General features: G+C 46.9%; 1 protein-coding gene across 1 annotated transcript in view; it reads left to right on the forward strand.

Annotated features, from left to right (window-relative positions):
* The first annotated feature begins 623 nt into the window (after positions 1–623).
* Positions 624–24709, forward strand: part of LOC138491540 (galactose-3-O-sulfotransferase 2-like) — a 470736-nt gene continuing 446650 nt past the window's right edge. The window contains exon 1 of the mRNA XM_069618091.1: positions 624–736. The gene's annotated coding sequence lies outside the window, so the exon portion shown is untranslated. The remainder of the gene's footprint in view (positions 737–24709) is intronic.

Consider the following 24709-nt stretch of genomic DNA (forward strand, 5'->3'; position numbering starts at 1 on the left):
TCGCAGTTCCTGCTCTTGAGAATGGGCAAGCACTGGGTTATTTGGGAGTGACCAAAAATGGGAGGATTACGGAAACTGCGATGGGAGAACTTCGCGCTGTTGTGTGGTGGGCGCAGGAAAGTGTAACCGAACGACATTAATGAGGGCGGGGATCAACTGGAGGCTCAGAGAGAAGTAGCTACTGTGATGGAGGCATGGTCGTTTTGCGCATCCGAGACAGCGACGCAGTTCCTCCACTTGTAGTCGTTATTCATCAGCAAGAGACCAGACCTCTGTCACTCAACATCGGAGTGCTCGCTAAACACGGGCAAAGTACCAACGATTAACTTCTTCATAAAGTGGTTGTGACCATAGAAAGGCCTTTGCCAGCTCTCGTCACAGTGCTGCGACGCTATGGGCCACAAGGGCGCCTGGGATGCCCGAGTGTGTCCCCTCTTCACCTGCACCTGCAGCGCATCCTGTTGACAGCTGCTCGCCCGCCATACAGTGGAGCAGGCCCACGACGCGTCATACCGGAGTATGTGTGATTAGAGATTACCGTGTTTGCACTAGGGCTAATCGTATCTGATCCTATAAAGCCAGCAGGTCACACCCACGGTGATTCAGTGCCCATATGTGGAGCGTGCACCCATTGCAGCCGGCGCCCTCCAGCAATCCTCCCTTTCAGTCTCCACAGTAGCAAGGACAGGGGACGAGGGACGGATGGAGGCAGTGTCCTTGAACCGAAGGGGATGAGGTAGGCCATTGCTGTCTGTTTTACAATATCCAACCACCTTTGTCTTGTTTTTGGTCTGGATATCTGGCTTTCTACCTGACAAGATCTCATACATTGCTTTCATGCTGCCTTTCACCCACTGATATGCAGCCTTTTCCCCAGCATTTCCTTTGTCACGTTGTCACTGCTCCTTTCTCCCATTTTACTTTTAACAGATGAATCTTCTTTTTTCCTGCCAAAAGCTCCCTTTTTCTTCCTGCCTCCCGCATCAATCTCTCACACCTTTACTTGCTGTGTTTGGTACACAGTCTCTCCCCGTCTTTACCTCGCAAAGCGTTTCCCTTACAACACACACTTTCGGTAGAAAAACAAGTCATCGATCTCGCCTCACGCAGATTGTTTCGTCACGCCTTCGTTCTATGCATCATCTTTCGCCACTCACCGTGTAGTTATTGGCTCACCGAATCACTGCCTCCTGTTCATGCATTCACCGGCTCCTTCTCGACACATGTAACCCCCCTCGCTTTCACGCACATACACACTTGCACGCACCCACTCCCGCATCCCCAATATCACGAAAGGTCAGGGAGGGGAATAATCGCAGGTGGAATGCTGGGGGTTGAGGAGAAAGCGCAGGGCTAATGAACATCAAAGACACACTGAGCAAGTGTACCAAAGGACCTGTTTATCTGCAGCTGGACCTATTAATCTTCAGACACGTGTGTGGTACCGCCAGTGGGGTTATGCATCTCAGATTGTCAGAGTAGACGAAGATGGTTAATCTGTTCCAGAGGAATGCGTTGACTACATTGCAATTCAAATAAATGCTCTATTGGTGTAATGAAAATGTCTTAACCATGTGCCTTCAAACACTTTGTTTATATGTTTCTTGCACTGAAGTCCTTTTAAATACAAGCACTGAAAAAGCCAATAGCTTTGGTATGTGTATAACTATTACATAGGGCCTCATCACGAGTATGGCGGTATCCCGACTGGGATACCGCTTAACTTTATTTGTTTTAGCGCCCACCCGTATGGTGGTTTTACTGTGGGATCACGGGTTGGGTGCCAACTGTTACTCCCCATTCCCCACTGGGTCCACTGGACCCAGTGGGGATTTTTCGGGGCCACTTCTGTGCAGTAATACCGCCTGCGGTAATTGTGCCAAAAATTGGCATTTTCCGGCGTGTTTAGCCCCAGCTCTAAGCTGCGGGTAAACCCGTCAGACACAAGATTGGGCGGAATCTTAAATGCGGCGGTAACACCGTTGCCACCCCATTTAAGGGCTACCGCCTAACTCGTGATGAGGCCCATAGACATTTCATTTTATTCACTTTATTAGTTTGTTACAAATGTATACAATTCTGCATATACAATTTCCTTCTAATACATACATCCATAAAACAGAAAGAACGAACCGTAAAAGAGGCAACAAACCCAATTCATCCACAAAACAGAGATAGAAAAGCTAAAATCATTATAAAAACATGTGCTAAAAAGGTTTTTCCTCATTTATTAATAAGTAGCAAGTAAATTACATCTATCTAAAAAGTTAAGAGTTGCAATCAACAGCGCTAAAAATCGGCGACCAAAATACATTACTATTAAGCCAATTTAACTTGTGAACACATCTAATAAAAATTAGCTTCAGTAGGGATCGCAGGACTGAACAGTAAATAACTAAAACAATTAATGTTTCAAGGGGAGGGAGGATAGCTCAGTGGCAACGCGTTTGTCTTGGATGCAAGACAACACAGCACAACGCAGGTTTCCGTGCCCGAACTACAATATCTACAGAGTCTCATGAAGGTCTTCAGATATCGGAATAATCCCACATTTCTTATTTTCCAGAACTAGATCTTGAAACATAAACACTTGCTAGTCACTGCTTTCATATGCCAGGTAATCAAACCCTGTTCCAGCTGTTTGCTGCTTATGGCCAGGTAGTATCGTTATGGCAGTACCTGGCAAATGCCTATGCCATGTTTCCACAAAGGCCAAAACTGCTGGCTTTGTAGGATCCTTTAGCTTCTCTTGTGTAATTGTTCTGTTTTTATTTTTAATGTCTGTAGAGTTTTATTTATTATATTTATTTATATTTATTGTGTTATGGTTTCATAGAAAACCCTTTCACAATTTTTACAGTCACAATTAAAATAGAGAAGAGAATAATATCATAAGAAACAATATTCACACAACAATAATTCAGAAACAGATAAAAATCCAGTTTTTCAAATAGTATAACAACACCCAATTCATTACTGTGTATAAAATGAGTATAATTAAGCTAAGAACCTAACCCTCAACACTCACAGAGGTTCAAAGGTTACTTTGATAAAAACAGAAATATCAACAAGGAATTCAAAAATGGCAGTTAAAAAAGCTAAAAGGGTGATGGAATATGATGCATGCTTAGTACTCCTCACCCTGCACCACAGTTGCGGTGGAATAAGTAACAGGACTTAAATAAAATATGCGCCTAGGCTGTAATGCATCACATTTTAAGATCAATTGGGGCAGGGATTCACTCCTCAGATTTACAAATCCTTTCGGTTCTATAGGCGTAAGCCAAACCAATTCGGGGGCCCAATACCTCAAGGGCATGAGAACAGTTCGACCTAAATTTAAGGAGCCTATGTCTAAACAAGCGAGATGGTGCTTTGACTATATAAGGTTGTGGCAAAAGATTATAAGGAGAACCTTCCATACTATTAACATAGAACCTATACAACTTTAGCATTCTTAAATGGTCCAAAGTTTCAATTCAGTCCCAGACTTAGCTGTGAAAGACTCCCCTAATTTTGAAAAGACATTTTGGGCTCCATCTTTGTTAATTTTAAGGTAGAGATGCAATGTGGTCCATTTATAAAGGAACCACCATGATTGGAGGCCCGGTTCCAACCAAATTGCTCCAATGGGAGCTGAAGAGGGTAGGTTCAAAATCTTCTGCCAGATTTTCTCTTCAGAAGTGTTTAACAATTTTCATATGTAGGGCGGAAGCAATTCAAGTCCACATAAAGTTGCTGGTGTAATTTGACCTTATTAAATTGTAAAACGGACAATAGGAAATATAAGCAAAACCACCTCTGAATCACCCTTATTTGTACAATAAAAGCATCAACTTTAGCATCAAGACTATCCTTCACATAAGTTAAGTGCTTGTTGGAAGCAAAATGAAACCCCAGATAAACTAGTTTCTCAGCCACTTCAATTTTCCATCCATTAATAAACCAGGCTACCTTCTTATTCTTTTTGATAGCATTATAACACATAACACAAGACTTTGTTGGCTTAATTAGGAGGTTGTTGTCCTTGACATAAACCGCTGTCCTTTCCAGCCTTCTTTTCAATGCACTGTGTGTTACATCCATTAGAATAAGGTTGCCTGCGTACGCTAACCAGCCTACTTCAAGTGACCCTACTATAGGAGTAAAGAAAGAAGCCTCGTGAACTGCAAGGGGTGAATCCGAAACATCCAAATTAAATAAACTAGGAGCCAGAACGCACCCCTGCTTTAAACCAGTATCAACCGGAACTTCCCTTGATACAAGTCTATCTGAGTTGAGTCTGACCCATAATTTATTATTAGAATGAAATAAGAGAAGAATGTTTAATAAACCCAGTGGAATACCCCACATTTTTAGTTATCACTACAGATATCCCCTATTAACTTTATCAAAGTCTGAAGACATATCAAGAGAGGCTATACAAAGAGATTTCTTCCATTCCAATTTAACATTCGTTTGTAGTAAGGAAAGGATTAATCCATTCAGGGAAGTATGCCGTCCTTTTCTAAAGCCATTCTAATAGATACTTAGGGCCTCATTACACGGAAGGCGGTAAGGGTTAACGGTCATCGGTAATGGTACCGGTGACCGTTAACCCTTACCGCCTTATTACGAGGTCCCTTTGCGGGTTGGTACTTTAATGCCTGCTTTTTGCAGGCGTTAAAAACCAACCCGCAAAGGGACCTCGGTGCTAATTACGGGACTGCAAATTTGCGGTACCGTAATTAGCACCTTCCCCATTCCCATTATGCCCTATGGGGCAAAAATGGGAATGGGGAAGGGCAATGGTGGAAGGGGGAATTACCGCCCCACCAACCTTGGAGTAGGGCGGTAATTCCCCTTTCCACCAAGGCGGTGCCGGTATTTTACCGGCATGAACCATAGCACTAATAGCGCCATGGTTCACCGCCTACCGTGTAATGAGGCCCTTAGTCTGTTGGACTCCTCAGACCATTGAACTAAGTCTTTTCAGATGAAGCTTGCCCAAACCTTACAGGATGAATCAATGAAAGATATGGCCATACAGTTGCTAGGCGAGGCCCGGTCACCTTTTTTTATGTATAGGGACCACAACTGAAACGTACCATGACTCCAGCATTTTTAAGTTTTCGGCAACCTGAACAAAAAGACACCAAACGATGTCCAACCATAACTCTACATTGCCCTTTAAAACCACAGTCGAAAGGCCCACAGGCCCTTGAATTTTTTGATTTGGCTAAAGAAACAGCTAAGTCGAAATTCAATTTCAAAGGCATTTTGGAGATAGTTATCTGGGACTCCACTGATACAATGCTTTTGGAAAATAAATGTGTATAAAATAGTACCCATTCTAGTTTGGAAAATACAGTTTACCTGAGAAAATCTCTGGTATTTATCCACGTCATTCAACAGACGCCAAATTCCCTTAGAATCATAGGTGATTAATTTTCGCATGACTTTTTGATTCAACTTTGTGAATTTTGTAAAACTTCAGCCAGTATATTTATTTGTAATGTATTTGTATATGTATTTGAAATGTATAAAGCACCATCTTCATACACCCATAATTCTGCACAACAGTTTCACACTTCATTTTTTAAAACTCTTTAAAGCATTTGATTTTTTTGTTTTTGAGCAATGTAAGTGCAACTACTCTGAGAGTACCTTATATTCTCCTCCCGATTTCAAACTAAATACTTGTCCACCTTTGACCCTCAACTGTTTCCTTTTTGCCTGCATCTATTCTTCTCCACCATCATCCCTTACAATGACTGTTCCCTGAAGTATTTTTTGTATTCATTCACAAAATGGGGGAGCATAAAAGATTCCATTCAATAAGCCACATTTGTTTTCTGTGGGACATTTAAATGAGGTCAAAAAGTGGGCACCTCTGTTAGCAACCTTCCACACCTTTATCATGTAATGCACAGAAAAGGTGCACAATGTACCATTTTGTGCATTTGAACACATTGGGGATCATTACGAGTTTGGAGGTAGCCATGGTGCTATATAAGACACACACAGGCCCCAAACACTGATTCCAAGATTCTAAGTGATTCGACCGCGGCTGATTTTGCCGCGGCCGGAATGTTTGCATGAGAAAGGTGCGAACTACCAACTGCAATGCTACCACCAAAGGTTCGAACTTTTGGTGTTCGAACCTTTGGTGGTAGCATTATTTGATCGTTTTGTACTGTCTGACCTTTTTTTCGGTCCGATCGTACAAAACTGATTCCAACACCATGCTGCCATTCATTGCTGCAGCCTGGGACAGGCAGCTGCTCATGCTGCACCTGGACCTTGAGATGCATGCCAACCAGGCCAGGCCACAGTGAGCACAGGGGGGATGAGGAGGAGGAGGAGAACAGGCCCAGCAAGGCAAGCACCCATCCCCAGAGTCAGGCCATAACCCTGTGCCCTCAGCGACACCCAGCTGGTAACTGAGTACCACCTGAACAGGGAGACCAACACTGAGCTGCTGGGGAAAATTCATGAAGACATTGGGAGCAGGATCAACATCTGTACAGCTGTACCCCCAATGGTGAAGCTGTTGGCAGTCCTGCAGTTCCTGGGGACAGACCCCTTCCAGAACTCTGTGGCCATGATACACAGCATGGCACAGCCCTCATTCAGTGCAGTTCTGCGCCAGGTGCTGGAAGCCCTCCTGCACCATGTCAACCAACATATTGCACTGCCCACCACCCACACCCAGGTTAACGACATGATGGCAAGGTTCCATGCCACCACACAATTGCCTAACATCATAGCAGCCATTGGCTGTACACATGTTGCGTTGGTGGTGCCCCATACCCATGAGGCCATATACAGAAACTGGAAGCACTACCACTCGCTCAACGTGCAGGTGATCTGTGGGCCTGACCTCATCATCACCCACTGCTGTGCCCGCTACCCAGGACCCACTCACAACTCCATGGTCCCACGTAACAGCACACTGCCATGATACATGAAGAGGCACAGAGGACAACAGACCTGGATTGTGGGTGAGTACAACCACTGCCACATATGTACAGTGCAGCACCAGACCAAAAAGGGGTGTGTGTGGCAACACAGGAATGAAGCATGGCATGACAAGTGGATGCACTGGCAGCACAAGGGCAGCACCAGCACCAACGATAGACGGTATCCAAGGGAGCATGCATGCATCAGACACACCTGGATTCATGTGCTGACAGACGCACACCGCTGCCGACATAACAACACATCATACCACATGTACCACAATGCATCAGGAATGCGGCACAGCACAGACCCACACAGCAGCAACCAACAACATGTCCACCCGTGCCACAACCATGTGCCCATGTGCAGTCGCCTGGGACACGGCACAGAACACCCGCCCCATTGCCACAGGATGCAAGTATAGGCAAAGCCATCATGTCACCATACACAAAAGCCACATGGAAAGCACACATTGCATGGGCTGGATGTACATGCATGCACACATTGATCAATGCCCAGACGCAGTGTGTGACCCATGTATGAGAAAAGTGACTAATGTCAGTGTTCCCCCATGCAGGTGACTCTGGATATCCACAGCTGGCTTGGCTGATGACCCCTGTGCATGGCCCACGTACACTGCACAAGACTGCCTACAACCATGCCCACACCCGGACCTATGTATGCATTGAATGCACCTTTGGAAAAGTCAAGACATGATTCTGTTGCCTAGATTGCACTGGTGGAGCCCTGATGAATGCCCCGGACAAAGTTGGGAAAATAGTCCAGGTGTGCGCAATGATCCATAACATTTGTTTGAGGAGGAATGTGCCACTACACCCCAACGTGGACGGGTCACACCAAGAGGAAGAGGCACAGGAACAGCATGAGACAGGAGCCAGAGCAGACACTCACAGCGATGACGTGAGGGAAGGGAGACAGGCCCGGCAGGCACTAATAGACAAGTTTTCTAGAACAATACCCCACCCCAGTCCACTACCAGCATTGGGAATAAACTGCACATGAGCACAATCAACAATGTCCATGTCCTTTTGACTTTCAACTTACTTTTATGTAACATTTGGCTTAAACTTACCCCCCTCCCCCTGCCCACCACCAACACCCCAGCACAAAATCCCCCCTCCCCCTGCCGACCACCAACACCCCAGCACACAATCCCCCTACCCACCAAAGTGTCCATGGGATGGCCACCCAGGCCAACAGTCAATCAGTGCGGCTTGTCCTCCTTCCCTGACTCCCAATAGCCGGTGATCTGGTTCTCAGCTGGCATAGGGATGGCGCCTAGGGTGCTTTCCTCACACTCCTTGGTTGGTGTTGTTGACCGGGAAGTGATTGAGCCTGCCCCTTGCAGCTATTTCCGGTGGAGCTCATTGCCCTGACGGATCTGCTCAGCAAGGGCCGAGACACCCTATCTCATCTCCTGCACCCTTTACCTAATTACCCTCAGTGCTACAGTGCATGCAGTAACGACCCTCCAGTCCTCACATTGTCCCACACAATCCTTCTTGTTGCACCCTGGATCGCATCCCAGATTGACTGCATTAGTCTGAGTGGGTGCGGCGATTCCCTCCATCTCCCTTTGCCTCATTTCCATTTCACCCAGCCTCTGCATTATCATGCCCATTGTAGATGTAGGCTGTGTTGGTGAGGGGATATGTCGCTAGGGTGTGCTGACAACAGGGGAGCTAATGGAGGGGGTGTCTGTGTCCAGGGGCGTTGCTAGGTTTGTGAAAGGTCCGGGGCTTGAACCCATTGCAAGCTTGTACTTCACATAACTACATGATCTGAACTTATGCGCCACGTTGCGATTTCAAGCGTTAATATTGCAAACTATACTGCTCAAAGTGCTCATGCTCATTTGGAAGATTTGCCACTCCAAAACCTGAACATTCATCCAGTAGTGCTATGTAATACTTTATGAGGTTACATAAGACAAAGAAAAGCCTTTGGACAGGACAGCCAAAGACTTGGCATGGTTTGAGAAATAGTATTTAAGCAGCAACTGGAGGGGGTAGCTACTGGGCTTACGAAGTGGTGGACATAAATGTAATTATGCAATGTAGCGAGCAAGCCTCAACTTGATCAGGGTGTTTCAGCATGAATTTTCCAAAATAACCAGCATAGTAAATATGTTTCTTAGTGATCTGAATGCTGTACCACTAATAAGCTGCAGCAAGCAGGTGGGATACAAATACTGTGTATAACATAACATAACTAACAAATGAAAAGCATTTAGAATTTCAACATACCTTTTTAAACAAGTATATTTGTGGGTTCATTCCATTTGCATTTGCATGTAGTTGCATTTAGTAGAAATGCAGTATGGACAGAACATACTGTAGTAAAAATGAAAGACACATCGACCCACCCCCACCCAAAAAACCTCCTCATGGGAACTCTTTGAGCTTGCTTTAATCAAGTCTTCCCATCAAGCTTCGCCCTCAATGTGCCTGCCAGTTTTTTTTTTTAAAGCAGTCGTCTGAGAATTAATTACTTAAATGGAGTATAAATGCACTACTGATGTGCTGAAAATGTCTTAACCAGGTGTGCCTTCAGCCATTCGATGTATAAGCAGTCTACGTGTCTTTCAGTTAAGTGCTGTTTTTATTATTTTTTTATTTTATTTTATTGGTTTAAATTCAAACCTTTAAAATGTTACACCACAAAACAAACAACAATTAACATCAGCCGGAATAGCATGAATAGTCTACAAGCTTTCGAATTTGGAAAACGGGTCATATAAGATTGCAACACATTGTAGCTTCTTGCTTCAGCGGGAGCGTCCTTCATCGCACTGGCAGACTGGCGCTCACTACAAGTGTTGATCCAATCAGCGCGCCAAATCTTCACTTTTGCTGCTGTCGGGTTTGAATGGAGAGTTTTCAAGCTGATATTATTGATTATTAATAGATCTTCACATCGTTTCACCAATTGTGACAGAATATCCGGGCCTCTAATACGAGCGTTATGGAGAATCTTAAATTGGAAGATTCCCTCCTCTGTTTTGGTTTTCCGGTACAAAGCTAGGTGGTTCCAGCAGATCCTGGCATGCATCGATACCAAAGCAAGTTCGTACCTTATGCATGCTGTCGATATGCCAATTGGTAGGCTTAGAGCTTTCAACCAAAACATGTGTTCCAATGATGCCCAATGTGTCGGCGGACAACCAAAAGCATTTTCAGCACTGTATATCAAAACTAAGTGCTGTTAAAAACAAGCATTGGCAAAGCCAACAGTTTGGGTTTTTGTGTAGGCATAGGTTAGGCACTTACCAGGCACTGCCAGAGTGGTTCTGCATGCTCAGAAGCAAGCAACCGTTGGAAGATGGTGCAAGTACATGGGCATTCTTGAGAAACACCCAACTAGTCCATACATTTTTGCCAAAATATTGGCTTTGTCAATGCTTGTTTTAAACAGAAATGTGCAAAGACACATAACTCCATGTTTAAAAGGGTGGCAGACCGTCCTTCACAATTAGGCATCGGAGGTGATTATTGCAGTGGGGATTCTGTGGCTCGAATAACATTTTATTGTACTAAAGCCAGACATGAGAAAAAGTGCAATAATCTTCACAGGCTGAAAAAATGGAACTCCAGGACAGGAGGAAAAGCAAAACGACCCTGCTGCTGAAGCAGCAAACATGACCCTATTATAGGACATAAGAAAGCCCCCCCGCCCCAACAGTCCCCAGCAGCCTTACCCGTCAGACCTCACAAAAAGCTCGGCCAGAGAGGAAAGGAAAACACATAGAGGTAATATCCAAAGATGAACCGGATTGTAAAAACAACACAGCAACCCCAAACTGATGCCCCGAACAGGAGCCCTCAGATCTGTAAATCATATAACCCCATCAAGTTTTACTCATATCCAGCCGGGCCCCTATGTATTTCCTGGTGATACTGTATGAGAGCATCAACGTGTCACATATGTTTCAACAGGCATGCTAATTAATTAACAAGGCTGGTTGCAGTGCAGTGTGTCTAGTATTCTTATGATGGGGCCCTTTCACTAAAAGGGTTGGTACAAACCCCCAGAAGGCCCATGTTTCCTCTTTGAAAAGTGATGGATTTTTTTTTATTGCATACACAGAAAAATAATAAAGCTCAGTTCATGTGCTCTGTAAAGCTGAATTTGGACCACGTCCTAGCTGCCCTAATTTCCCTTTACCGTATCACAACGGCAGAATGAATGGGCAAAAGCAAAACCATTTGACTTCATTGCAAACATCTTTATATAATATGGTTTGAGGAAAAACCTGTTTGCGCCCTCCCTTGCTACACGGGCAGACAAACTGGTTTTCAGTACATTTGCTCCATTAATAAACTGCTGCTCATATTAGATAAAGGTCCGCTTCAAAACTGTCTGCACCCAGTGCCTTGAAACCCCACTGAACCTCCTCCGGGCCCACATCAGGCAGGAATGAGCTCTTTGTACACTTTCTGGGGGTGGCCTTTCCTGAGTCACTGTAACGTTCTGGGCCTGGGCACTGCAGAGACAAGTCCATCTACCACTGTCTATAATGTGCCTGTCACAACATCCTATTTATATGAAAGAAGTCAGATTATGATATGCTTTCATTGATGTTTGATGTCCTTGTGAAACCACATAAAACCAGCTCCGCTCCCTTTCCCCCTTGTGCCAAATGGCGAGTAGCAAGATCTGTGGATTGCAGTGTAGTGAGTTAAAATATATTTGTGTGAGATCTGGGGTGAACCTTTCGACATTTCTTACACTGCTTGCCCTTGACATGTATTGGGAGAAGATGAGTCGTCTAAAAGTCAAAATGGGGAACAGAGAAACAATACATAGCAAGACACAAAAACAAACTTTTAAAAGTGCTTCTTTTCTCCACTAAACGGTTTCCCTTGCTGGCCACTGTAGCCATGCCACCAATCCATGACCTCTGATTGGGCAGCTCAGCCAGAATGAAGGAGAGATTCTGGAAAGTGGAAGGTGTGGTGAGGCACTGCTGCTGGCGGTAAAGAAAAAGCGGGGTCGGGCTGGCAGTGCAACTTCTGCAGATGGGCAATTACAGGACTCTTGCCCCCAGATGTGAACCGCAGTGGAAATACTTTTTTCTTCAGCCGTAGCGTCTGCAGGGGGCGCACGGAGTGAAGCAGCGCAGCTTAGCAAGGCTTAAGTAAAGAGCTTGGGTTGCAGGGTATGTGCAAATGTAGCGAGGGTGGAGGACAGTTAGAACTAGTTAGGGAAGGTTAAAAGAGTGAGGAAAACAAGGGGGGAAGAGGACAGAGGAAAATAGAGAAGTTAAAAGAGATTAAAACAGAATAACTTGACTAGGAGAAGAGGGATGAGTTAAAACAAGCTACACAATGAAGCGATATGATGGAAGATAAAAAGGGGAAAGAAAGGAGTTAATAGTGGAAAGAGGGCAGAAGATAGGAGAGTGGGAAGGAGGAGATTGGCATGGGGAGGAGAGGTTGGGAGAGCCCGGAGCTGCCAGAAGTGTCTAGCTGCAGATGCTTCCTGTGTCTACCATCGCCAAATTGTGACTTCAAAGAACTTTCCCATGCAAAATTCCTGCAAACTCTAACCAGGCCTAAAAAGCTTCACAAACCTCCTGTTTGTGCCAGCACACAAGCTTCCTAAATGCCTGCACACTGATTTTCCCTTGCTATCCCCCTCCCAGACCCACACGGATCGAAGCTAAGATTCAAATGTCCTCCTTCCCACATTACATGTGAGCACTCCTTTTCCCCCAAGCTATGCTCACCACGTTAAAATACTATAAAATATAGAAAATGCTGCAGTTAAAAATACTCTTTCTAGAATCAGAATTTGTTACTTTAGTGAAGCAAGAAACAAACGTTTCCTTCATATATTGTGATGACTTTTATTAATCCCATCCTTATCCTCATGTGTGGTACAACCAGACATGAACCAGGCATGACCCCAGTCAGCGAAGAATACGCAAAATCACTCACAAACCCTACTGATGGGCGACTTTAACATTGGATTTAATGACCCAGACAACAAGCATGCCCACTCTATAGCTGCTATAAGGCCAGAACCCTCGACTGGGTATCTGAACTCAACTGTAACATTACCATTACCGACATCGTCCCTCAACCCTGGACAGACCACTACTTAATCAACTTCACCGCCTCACTCGATCTCCTCACCCCTAAAACTATCAATCTGATGCCCCCCCCCCACCCACCAGAAGTAAAAAAGACATCTCTGCTGAAAAACTCATCCCACTTCTCCTCCCTGCCATTAATGGCCTGGAGAATAAAACTGATCCAGACACATTAGTGAACACCTTTAACCAAGCCATGACCAAGGCACTAGACACCATTGCCCCTATGAAAACTGCGTAAAAGTAAGCAAGAAGGGGACCTGAACGCCTGGTTCACCCCCCAACTAAATGAACTCAGAAAACAGAAAAGGAAATTACAAGCTACTTGGCGTAAATCGGCCACCGATAACAATAAAGCTAAATTAGCGCAACTATCTAAACACTATAAGAAAGAAATTATCAACACAAAGAAAAACCTATTCAATGACAGAATCATGAAGGCCCAATCTAGTACAAAGGAACTCTTCTCTATCCTCCGTGAAATGGAAAACCAAATACAACCAACTGACACTGTCCCAAAGGATAAGACATGGTGTACTAATATACAAAGCGCCCTATCAAAAAAAATCTCCTCCATCCAACTCAAAATAACAACAACAAAAAAGATTCCCTGCCCATCGATAACCAACTACCACCACTGCCCACTGAGCACAATACTATTCCACCATTTAGCTTTAAGACAATCTCAAATATTGACACTGAAAAGGCCATACTTTCCTTGAAACCTTCCAACTGCAAGGGTGACAGTTGCCCACACAAATAATAAAGGACGCGGCCAGAGACCTAGCCCCGTTTATCTCAAAGCTAATCAATTCCTCCTTTAAATCAAATATGGTACCAACCAACTTAAAAGAATCCTGGGTCCTCCCCCTACTGAAAAAACAAACCCTCGACCCTTCAATACCTACCAACTACAGACCCATTTCAACTGTACCCTTCTTACTTAAAATTATCGATAGAGTAGCTTATCTACAAATTCAAGACTACTTAGAAACTAATCATCTGTTAGGCTCACGACAATCAGGATTCCGCCACCTCCATGGCACTGAAACAGCCCTGCTATACCTCAAGACTAAAATTGAGGAGCTAAAGGACAATGGCAAAACTGCCCTGCTATTACTGCTGGACTTGTCAGCAGCCTTTGACTTGGTGGACCACGCAGTTTTATGCAGCCACCTAAGACTCGCTGCCAATTTCACAGGAGAAGCCATTGGTTGGGTTCAATCCTTTTTAGCCAATCGGACAATGAGAGTTTTCTCTACCTCGTCTTGTGCTGATCCCATCCAAATCTCTTGCGGAGCCCCACTGGGATCCTGCGTCTCACCCATGATGTATAACATCTTCACTAAGCCACTATTTGACAAGTTGGACAGACTGGGTGTCACCTACACTAATTATGCAGATGACACCCAGATCCTCCTACCCCTTTCGGGAAACTATGAAGAAGACTTGGCTCTGGTGAACAAAATATACACCCTCATTCAGGCATGAATGGCAACCCATGGCCTCTGCCTGAATGACAATAAGACTGAGATCCTACTCCTCGGATCTAACTCTAACTTAAAAAAAAATAACTCCAAACTCATCTTTTAACATTGACAATAACATCATTAAGGTTATGCCGGAGGTAAAAACGTTAGGATTCTACCTGGACTCCTCTTTTAACCTAAAAAAGCAAGTTAACTCTCTCTCCTCCACCACCGCCTACACCTGCAAATTAATCCGAGCTGCCAGACCATTCCTGTCCAACGCCAGCTGCATTACCCTGGCCAATACGCTCATCATGTCCAGACTAGATTACTGCAACGCCCTGTATTCAGGAGCAAACAAGTATGTCACTGACAAACTCCAAAGATTGCAAAATAACGCACTTAGAGTAGCTCCAAACATCCCTCATAGAGAGCACATCTCTAAATTCAGGAAAGAGACCCACTGGCTAAAAATAAAAGACAGAATCCTCCTCAGAACTATATCCCTCACCTCTAAATGTCTCAACACTCTAGCACCTACCTACCTATCGGAAAAAATCACTACGAAACTCACCGCCCGACTATTGTGATCCGCCAACACCTTCCTGCTTGACATTCCCAGATTCAAACTTGCCACGGCTGGAGGAACCAGCTTCCCAGATAAAGCTGCACAAGCATGGAACACACTCCCTACTGACCTTAGATGCCCCCTACCGTACGCCAGATTCAGAATCAATGCTCTCAAATGGCTTCGCTCCAATGATCTATAACTTATTCTCTCCCTGACATTCACAGTCTAAATGCCTGTGGCTCACTTATCTTCGCACTCATAAGTGCAACCGTAGGCTCTTTAACTAATGACTACCCACCTCACTTACTGTATACACTTAATACCAACTGACTATACTGTATCTTGTACTGTATCTCACAATGTAATGTAATTTATGTATGTACCAATTTGTAACACTGTAACTAAGCTTTGAGTATTCTTGTATTGCTGCGCACGGCTGCCCAAGGGCTTGGTGCACATTATCAAATAAATAAACAAACAAACATAAACAAACAAACAGGCGTGTTATAAATGCCACATCATATCATATCACACATAAACAAAAGGAAGATGGCGGTCATGGCGTCAGGACAGAGGAGCTCGCAGACTGCAAGTCCACACATCAGCAGACACTGGCGGGATCATGCTGGAGCTGGCGTGGGGGGCATCAGAAAGAGGCTGCCTAACTCCAAGATGGTGGGTCTCCATTTTATGTCCTCGTGGTGCAGAGCTGCATTGCAGCACACATTACAAACAGGCACACATGGTGACACACATGGCAGTTCCACCGAGTCTCAGCCAGTCAGAAAGGGTGGTTCCTTCCTATACACTGGAGGCACGGGATTCCCCCATCAAGGTCCCAATGACCCCCGGGGATGAGGAAATAAATCTCCAACTGAGGAGTTCACCAGAGAAGAGATTGAGTCCAGGGAATTAAGCTGTGCCTTGAAAGAAGGAGTAAGAGGCCACAGGGCACAGTGGAAGCAGGGACATTGAGAATGAGAAATACTGCATGCTGGGACTCGAGTGCGAGTACCTACCTGGAACATACTCGGAAACTCACACCAGCACGAAACCATGTATGACTGTCCAAGCCACCCAGATCAAAACACTGTGCTGGAGGGACTCGGAGTGAGGGTACCTGGTGTGAAAACAAAATGAAAATATTGAGGCTGAGTTGCCCAAAAGAAAATACACCGAACACAGGTTTACAAAGGAACATACAAAGATCTTTTATTTTATACTGAACAGTTTCAAAGGGCAAAAGTAACGAATAGCTATCGGCCCTCAGTACAACACAACGAACTCCAGCGTGGTTCAGTGTGCTCAGTGAGTGGGGCTGTACATTAGAATTAGCCGCACTTTTATACTATTTGCGAACATGATGTCCAACCCTACTGCGGGTTAATATTCCTCCAATACATTACTGATCTAGGGTTCATGCCGAGTTTGCACATCTATATGCATAGGGTTTGCCTTCAATACATTCGCCAACAAGTCTACACAGTAACAGTGTGTTTTAGGATTTCTCATAAAGGTCTTCTCAAACATTAATACAATGTAGTTAAACAAAGTGTTCTCGGTTCAGTATTTGGATACATTGTTCTTAAAATATGCTTGTGGATTAGTTTCATTGGCACGAATAATCCTTTTCACACAGGTCAGTGAAGGACAAGGTCTCAGTACACGACCCCAACAAGTGGCTTGCAGGCAAGTTACATATTAATTACGCACAGAGGTCAAGGCGGCCATGTTGTATTTCGGAATGACATCATCCACCATTTTAACTCACAGGGTGACTTTACAGAGAGAACGTCAAATGGCGGATTGACCTAAAATGGCGGCTTACATTGATTCTAAGGTCAGGACCTTGCAACACGGATTTCTTCGCAAGTGGCTTATAAGCAGCTTGGCGTAGGCCACTATACATATATTAATTGCAATAGGAGGCACAATATCATTTCCCCTTTGACACTGGTACATACTCGGAAAGTCACACCACCATGAAACAGTACATGACTGAGCAAGTCACCTAGACCGAAACACTATGCTGCTGGGCCTCAAAGTGAGAGTACCTGGTAACGTGTCCAGTGCTTAATTTGTGCCAGTGTTTAGCGGTGGCCAACACCGGCACTCTTTTCTGGGCGCCGACACATGTGCGCAAGATGTGTGGTGTGTAATCTATTTTAACTTTAAGCATTATCCAACAGAAATGAGTCAATAAACAAAACTTTTGTTTGTTGACTCATTTCTGTTGGATAATTTATCTCGTGCTGAGTGCTGGTCTGCTTGCAGGCTCGGCCCAGCCCCTGCCGCCTGCCTGTCTACATAAACGCAGTGAAACTTCAACAGAACAGCCAATGAAATAAACATTCTGCACTACTATGCAGTATTGAAACATTCTGTATGGTAACACAGAAGGGGGGCCCCGGGGGGAACGCGAAGCGTTTCCCCCCGGGGAGTTTTTGGCGCTGCACACGGCCAGCGAGTGGCCGTGGGAGGCAGAGTGCCTCCCGGGGTATTTAAGGGGCTCAGGGAAGGTTCGGGAGCCAGGCGACGGTTAGGACTTGAAGATTGTCGTTCGGTCCTGTCGCCTGCTCCTGAGCCTTCCCTGAGGTAGCTGGGCCTTCGTTTGGCAGGATAGCGTTAGGTGAGAAGGATAGAGTTAGGTTCTGGGGGAGGCTAGTATTAGTTAGTTAGTACATTGTTTGAGCTTATTTGTTTTTTGCATTAGCCGGGGGTACCGTAGATAAGGTACCCCCACTTACTGTTTTTCAGGTGCCACTCCTTGCGGTTCCGGGGTCGGGGGAAGAGTCTCTTTGTGGGTCACGGCATTTTTGTCGAAGCATCGGGGATTGTTTAGGGACGGGGATTAGGCGGATTCGCGCGTAGCCGGTTTCCTTTCTGCGCGTCCGTTGGTTTGGGAGGGTGGGTGTGCATACGGGGAGCTACGGTATCCGTCGCGTGTCAGAGGGGGCGGTGTGGTTTTATTAAAGGGGCCGCGACATAATTTTGTTATTTAGATGCGGTGGGGCATATAAGACACCAGAGGGCAGTGTAAACAGTCGCATTTAGGTTAGCTAGTGAACATTCTAGAGGTATTTATATATATTGTAGTGCACAACCAGATTACTGTGCAAGATGGTGGGCCAAGGAGCCAGCAAGAAGGGTAGGGTTGATGCTAGGGCTCTTAAGGAGGCTCTGGAGATAATTAGTAGGGCATCTAGGGCCCAATTGGAAGGGGCAGTTGGGGAGGTCACTGGGGGAGAGGGCACGGGGGAGGGGGAGATAAGTGGGGGGAGGCCGCAGCGGAGAGCAGCGGCAGATGGGGCTCTCGCGGCAGTGGTGGCTTGCACCCCTGCGGCTGGGAGAGGGGAGGTATGGGAATCCAGGGAAAGGAGGCTGAGAAGGGAGATAGACAGGAGAGCGTCTGAGGGAGAGATGATTTCAGGTGGGGAGCCTCTGAGGGAGGGAGTGAGTAATAGCCCTAGGGAAGATAGGAGTACGCAGATGGAGAGGGCTCTTGGGGACCCGAGCGAGGGGGTTCAGAGGGGGGTGGCAGGGCAGAGGGGAGGAGGGGGCAAATATTTGCAGAAGAGTGCAGGAGGGAGAAGGAGGGAGAGGTCCCGATCAATTGAGGAAATTAGAGTGGGGCGCGGAACGGCCCCCAGGGGTATGAGGATGGAGGGTGGAGGGCGCTGCTCAGCCCCCACTGGTCAGAGTGAGGTTGAGGGTTTTAATACGGCCCCACCTCGATCAGCACAAGGAGAGCCTAGAGGGTGCAGCACGGCCCCTAGCAATGAGGATTACAGGGTGGAGGAGGGAACGCCTCGCTCGAGAGAAGAGGACCAGGCAGGGGTCCCCCCGGCCCCGCCGAGAAGACGTCAAAGGAGTGACGGGGCGTACGCCCCGGGCTCGCAAGAAGAAGATCGCCTCAACTCGAGCAGGAGCTCGCATCAGCAGTGGTATATAAGGGATGATGAAGTTGGATTGGAGGAATATGTGGGTCAATGGGAGGCAGAAGGTTATAGATCGGCAAGGGAAAGGGGGGAAGAGAAAAGAAGTTTGATGTGGGATATGGAAAGGAAAGGGGATAGGGGGGTAAGGGGTCGGGGAAATTATTGGTTGGGTGAGTCTGTTGACATGTTTTGTCCCCGCAGTAGGAGCCCTCTAAGAAAGGAGTTGAGGAGCATTGGGGTGGACGCCAGACCACAGACGGCGGGTGTGGAAAGAGGTGAGCAGGAACGGGAATGGTCCTCTGCATGGCAGAGAGGGGTCACGAGAAGGGTGACGGGGAATGAAGGGACGAATTTGCATGGGGTAAGAAAAGAAGCTGGTGTGCAGGCCATTGGAGCCTTGGGGGTTGAAAAGAGCATGTGCTCAGTGGAGGTGCAAACGGACAAGGTGTTGGAGTCATTGGTGCTTGAAGTGCAAGCTGGAAATAAAAAAGAGAATGAAGCGAAAGGAAAGGAGAAAAAATTGCCGTACATGGGGATAACAAAACCATTGGGGGCACACTTGATGGCAACGACAAGGGAGAAGATTCAGGCAGGGGAATTTGTAGATGTGTTCAAATTGCTGCATAGGGAAGTGAGAGCAAAAGAGGGGTCTAAAGAAGAAGAAAGGGAACTGGCGTCTCACCCAAGGGTCCCGGTGACTATTGAGAATTGGACGTCGGCATTTATCATTTATGCCAGCGTTTATTGTGAAAAATTTCCAGAGCGTTGCGTGGCTCTGCTCAAATATATGGATGTTATCAGGAAGGCTTTCACGAGTTTTGGGGGTTTTGCATGGGTAAGGTATGATGAGGAATTCAGAGCGAGATTGGCGGAGGACAGTCAGGTGGTCTGGGGGGAGATAGACATGGATCTTTGGTTGCAATGGATGGTTCCAACGAGGCCTGCCCCGACGCTGCACAGGGCGAGCGGGCTGCCCGTACCTTTCCGGACCTTTCTCGGTCGCCCCGCCCACGAAGGGGCAGGGGGAGGAGGTAGGGGGCAGTCATCAGCAGCGTGCTGGGGGTATAATAAGGACGGCTGCGCAAGGACCCTGTGTAGGTTCAGGCACGAGTGTAGCAAGTGTGGTGGAAAACACCCTCTCACGCAGTGTTTCCAACAGGGGGACAGGGGGAGGGGGACAGGTAGAGGGGTTGTGGGGAAAAGCTTTTACTCCAATTAAAGTAAGGGTGCTCGAAAAATGGTTACAATTTTATCCGGACAGAGAAGGGGCGAAGATCTTGAGTGAGGGTTTCTGTCAGGGGTTCAGATTAGGGTACCAGGGCCCAAGAGTGCGCAGGTGGGCTGAAAATTTGAAGTCAGCAAGAGAAAATGTTGATGTGGTGAGACATAAATTGACCAAAGAAATAGAGGCAGGAAGGATAGTGGGCCCATTTGATGACTTGCCGGGTGATTTAGTAATATCCCCATTGGGGGTGGTGCCAAAGAAAGCTCTGGGGGAGTTCAGACTGATACATCATTTGTCATGGCCGGAGGGTATGTCAGTTAATGATTTTATTGCCCCGGAAGAGTGCGGAGTTGTGTATGCCAGTGTTGACCAGGCGGTGGAACTGATAAGGAAGGATAAGGAAGGAAGGGGGAGGGGCCTTCATGGCCAAGTGTGATATCAAGGCGGCTTTCAGGTTATTGCCGGTGCACCCGGAGGATTTTTGGTTGTTGGGTTTGCAGTTTGAGGAAGGCATATACATAGACAAAGCCTTGCCAATGGGGTGCACAATTTCCTGTGCTTTGTTTCAGCGGTTCAGCTCTTTCTTACAGTGGGTCTTCTCATTCAGTTCTGGTTGGGAGAGTGTGCTGCACTATTTTGATGATTTTCTTTTCATTAGCGGGGCAGAAAGAGTGGAGGATTGTAAAAAAATGCTACAGTTGTTTCAGGAGCTGATGGAGGAGCTGGGGGTGCCATTAGCGGAAGACAAAACTGAGGGGCCGGCAGTGGTATTGACATTTCTAGGAATTGAGCTGGATTCAGTGGCCATGACCTCACGCTTGCCGCACGACAAGGTGAGCAAATTGGTGGTTTTGTTGGAAAAAGTGGTGGTTGCCAAGAAAATGACGCTGGTTGAAAGTTTGGTGGGGCATCTGAATTTTGCATGCAAGGTGGTGGCCCCTGGGCGAACATTTTGCAGGAACATGGCGAGGGCTATGGCGGGAGCGAAGTGCCCACATCATCGAATAAGAGTGTCGGGGCAGTGAGGGAGGATTGCAGAATTTGGCTGCGCTTTTTGGAGAATTTCAACGGAGTGACAATGTGGTTGCAGGGAGACCCCGTGACTTGGGAAGTTCAGATATTTTCTGATGCTGCAGGAGCGGGAGGTTTTAGAGTTTTCTGGGGAGGAAAGTGGTGTGCGGAGAAATGGCCATTGCGGTGGTTGAAGGAAGGAAGGAGTATAGCATTTCTTGAATTTTTTCCACTACTAGTTGCATTGCAGTTGTGGGGGAAGGATTTTCAGAACAAGAAGGTGAATTTTAATGTTGACAATGAATGCGTAGTTCATGTGGTGAACAGGCAGTCAGCTAAGGATCAGAGGGTGGTGAGACTGATGAGAGAATTTGTGCTGCGCTGCATGGAATGGAATGTGGTGTTTAAGGCAACACATGTGCCGGGGAAGGATAATGGCATCGCTGATGCATTATCTCGTTTTCAATGGCAGAAATTCCGTGGATTGGCTCCAGAAGCAGAGCAGGAGGGGCAACAGATTCCGGAGGAGCTGTGGAAGATAGGAAGCTGAGAGCGCTTTCACTGGTGGAGGGTTCATTGGCCTCGGCATCCAAGGAGGCATATAGGAGGGCATGGGAGGATTTTATTAGAGGGGGAGCTTGTAGTCGGAAGGGTAGATGGGACACGGAAGAAAGGAGGAGAGATGATGTTATGAATTTTCTCCTGAGGTGTATGGACAGGGGGTGGTCAAAGGCAACGATTGCGGGGAAGTGAGCAGGGATTTCTTTCTATGGGAAATGGTTTTAGGGTTTTCAACCAAGTGGGGGGGGAAATGGCAAATAGGATGTTGGAAGGATGGGCTAGGGAGAGTAAGAGGGACAAGGATAAGAGGAGGCCGATATCGGCGGAATTGTTGCAGAGGCTGATTGAGGTGGTGGGGGAGTTTGCTGGTCGGTATGGGAGGGGGAATTGTTTGTGACTTGTTTTACTTGGTTATTTTTTGGGGCCTTCAGGGTTTCTGAGTTGGTAGGGGGAAAAGGTGGGGTAGGAGGACTGCAATGGGAAGATGTACGAATTACAGAGGAAGGTCTGGACATCAAGATCAGAAGATCCAAGACTGACCAGACGGGGAGGGGTTCTTGGGTTCTACTGGGTAGAGGGAGTAGGAATTTATGTCCAATACAGGTAGGATTGGTGTGGAAGGAGCGTTGTGGGGGTAGGTCAGGCTTGGTGTTTCAGCATGAGGATGGGTCGCCGGTGGCAGCGGCACATGTGCTGGGGGTATTGAGGAAGGCGTTGGAGGCGGTGGGTGAAAAGGCAGAGGATTTTGGGACTCATTCTTTTAGGATGGGCGCAGCATCTGAAGGCAGTAGGTTGGGATTTTCCGAAGACAAAGTGAAAAGCTTGGGGCGTTGGAGGTCTGGGAAATACAAGGGGTACGTCAGGGATTTTGATAAGGGGAATGTGTGAAGAAATGAGGGAAAGGATTTTGGAGGACTGCTCTTATTGTGATGTTTTGACTTGTCAGTGATTGTTAATTTTCTTTTTTCAGATGCTGCGCGAAAGGAAGGGGAGTTGGCGCAAGTGTGGATTGTTGGCCATTCAATTGTTAAGTGGGCTGGGAAAGAGGCGGAAAAAAGGGTGTTTGGGAGGCAGCTGGGATGCAGCTATAAGGAGGTGGTGGTGAGATGGCACGGTTTGGGGGGTCTGCGCTGGGATCAGCTGCTTCCTCTATTAGCAGGGATGAGGGAACGCTATGGGGTTCCAGAAGTGGTAATTATTCACGCGGGAGAGAATGACCTGGTGAAGGATACGGGGGTCTCTCTGCGAAGGAAAATGAAGAGGGATTTAGTTTGGATGAGGGAAATGTGGCCTCAAGCAAAGGTGGTTTGGACCAAGTTGTTGCCGCGGAGAGTTTGGAGGGGGGCGAGAAATGAGGGAGCAATAGAGAGGACTAGGAAAGGGATAAACAGGGAAATGGTTAAGTTTTGTGCCTCGGTGGCGGTACAGGTGATGGACCACAAAGAAATAATGTATGAAGGGCTCCTTATTTTTAGAGAGGACGGAGTACACTTGTCCATGTATGGGAATAGTCATTACCTGGCGGATCTGAGTTCCTGGCTGGGAGACTGGGTAAGAAGTTGGAGATAGGAAGGGGAAAAGGGGGGGGGAGTGGGGCAGAAAGAACTCCTCAGGGGAGGGTTTTTCTGGTGCCGGGGGCATGGCCCCTTTTGATGTGAGGGGAGGGAAGCACAATGGGGAATGACACGGGAAAGGATGGGGTGGCGCTGTTTGCACAAGCAGGTCACCCCGGGGGAGCAGGTATTGAGCCTGGAGGGGCATGGCCCCTGGGAGAAAGCGGGACGCCTGGGAAAAGGGCAAGGAGACGGTAGGCTCCAAGGGGTAAGTAGGGAGGAGATAGATGAGTTATTTATTTAATTGTTGGGAAGATGAAAATGAAAAAGGAGAATGTTTAATTATTTAATTGTTTGTTGTAATATTTATTTAGTTTGTTAGGCCATGGAGCCAGTTAAGCATTTTGAATTGTAAGCTTTGGCCTGTCACATTAAAGCGACCTTTTCCACTTTTAAATGAGTCTGGGTTTTTGTGCAGTAAGCCAAAAGGGGGGCCCCGGGGGGAACGCGAAGCGTTTCCCCCCGGGGAGTTTTTGGCGCTGCACACGCCAGCGAGTGGCTGTGGGAGGCAGAGTGCCTCCCGGGGTATTTAAGGGGCTCAGGGAAGGTTCGGGAGCCAGGCGACGGTTAGGACTTGAAGATTGTCCCGCCCTCCCACCCCTTCATTTTGGGTTTAGGCCATAGGCCTGTTTGAAGCCGGGAGAGGGTCCAGGGTACATTTTGTGGGTTTTTGTGCAGTAAGCCAAAATGTACACGTTTCATTGGCTGTTTTCCAGCAAATCATGGTCAAGTGTGATGTGGGGGTTGGCACAGGGCCACCTTCACATCAAAGTTGTTATGGCGTGGTGGAGGAGGACGCATCCTCTCGTGAATGAGCTAGCCTGTGGCCCAGTTGCTTGCCTTGCTGCCGGGCCCTCAGCCCTTGGGGGCCGTTTGTTTGGGGGAGTTTCTTGTGTGGCTACTGGCCTCCCTGAGTCCCTGACCCCTGCAGAACCGCTGAGAGACGACAGCACGTCCAATGGCAGCCGCAGCTTCAATCAACGCCACGGTAAGTAAGTGCGTGACGTGAGGGATGATCCACACATTGTGCAATTATTTGTGTTTAACACCTTAAGTGCCTGTATGTCCTATTTGCTTAGGAATGGAAGTGTTTTCATTGTTTTTACATGATATAAGACTTTAACTAACCCCTGCAACAAGCATCTTGCGGCCCAGTGCTCCCTTCCCGCCATCCGAGGACCTTCACTCGAGTTCAGGGCTTGCTTTGTGCCGGTGCTTGCCAGGCCTGAGCCTTAGCATTTATATCGCGGCTTCATTGCCAGGA

The sequence above is a fragment of the Ambystoma mexicanum genome, chromosome 10 (genome assembly GCF_040938575.1).
Source record: "Ambystoma mexicanum isolate Mex_15411 chromosome 10, UKY_AmexF1_1, whole genome shotgun sequence".
Taxonomy (NCBI): domain Eukaryota; kingdom Metazoa; phylum Chordata; class Amphibia; order Caudata; family Ambystomatidae; genus Ambystoma; species Ambystoma mexicanum.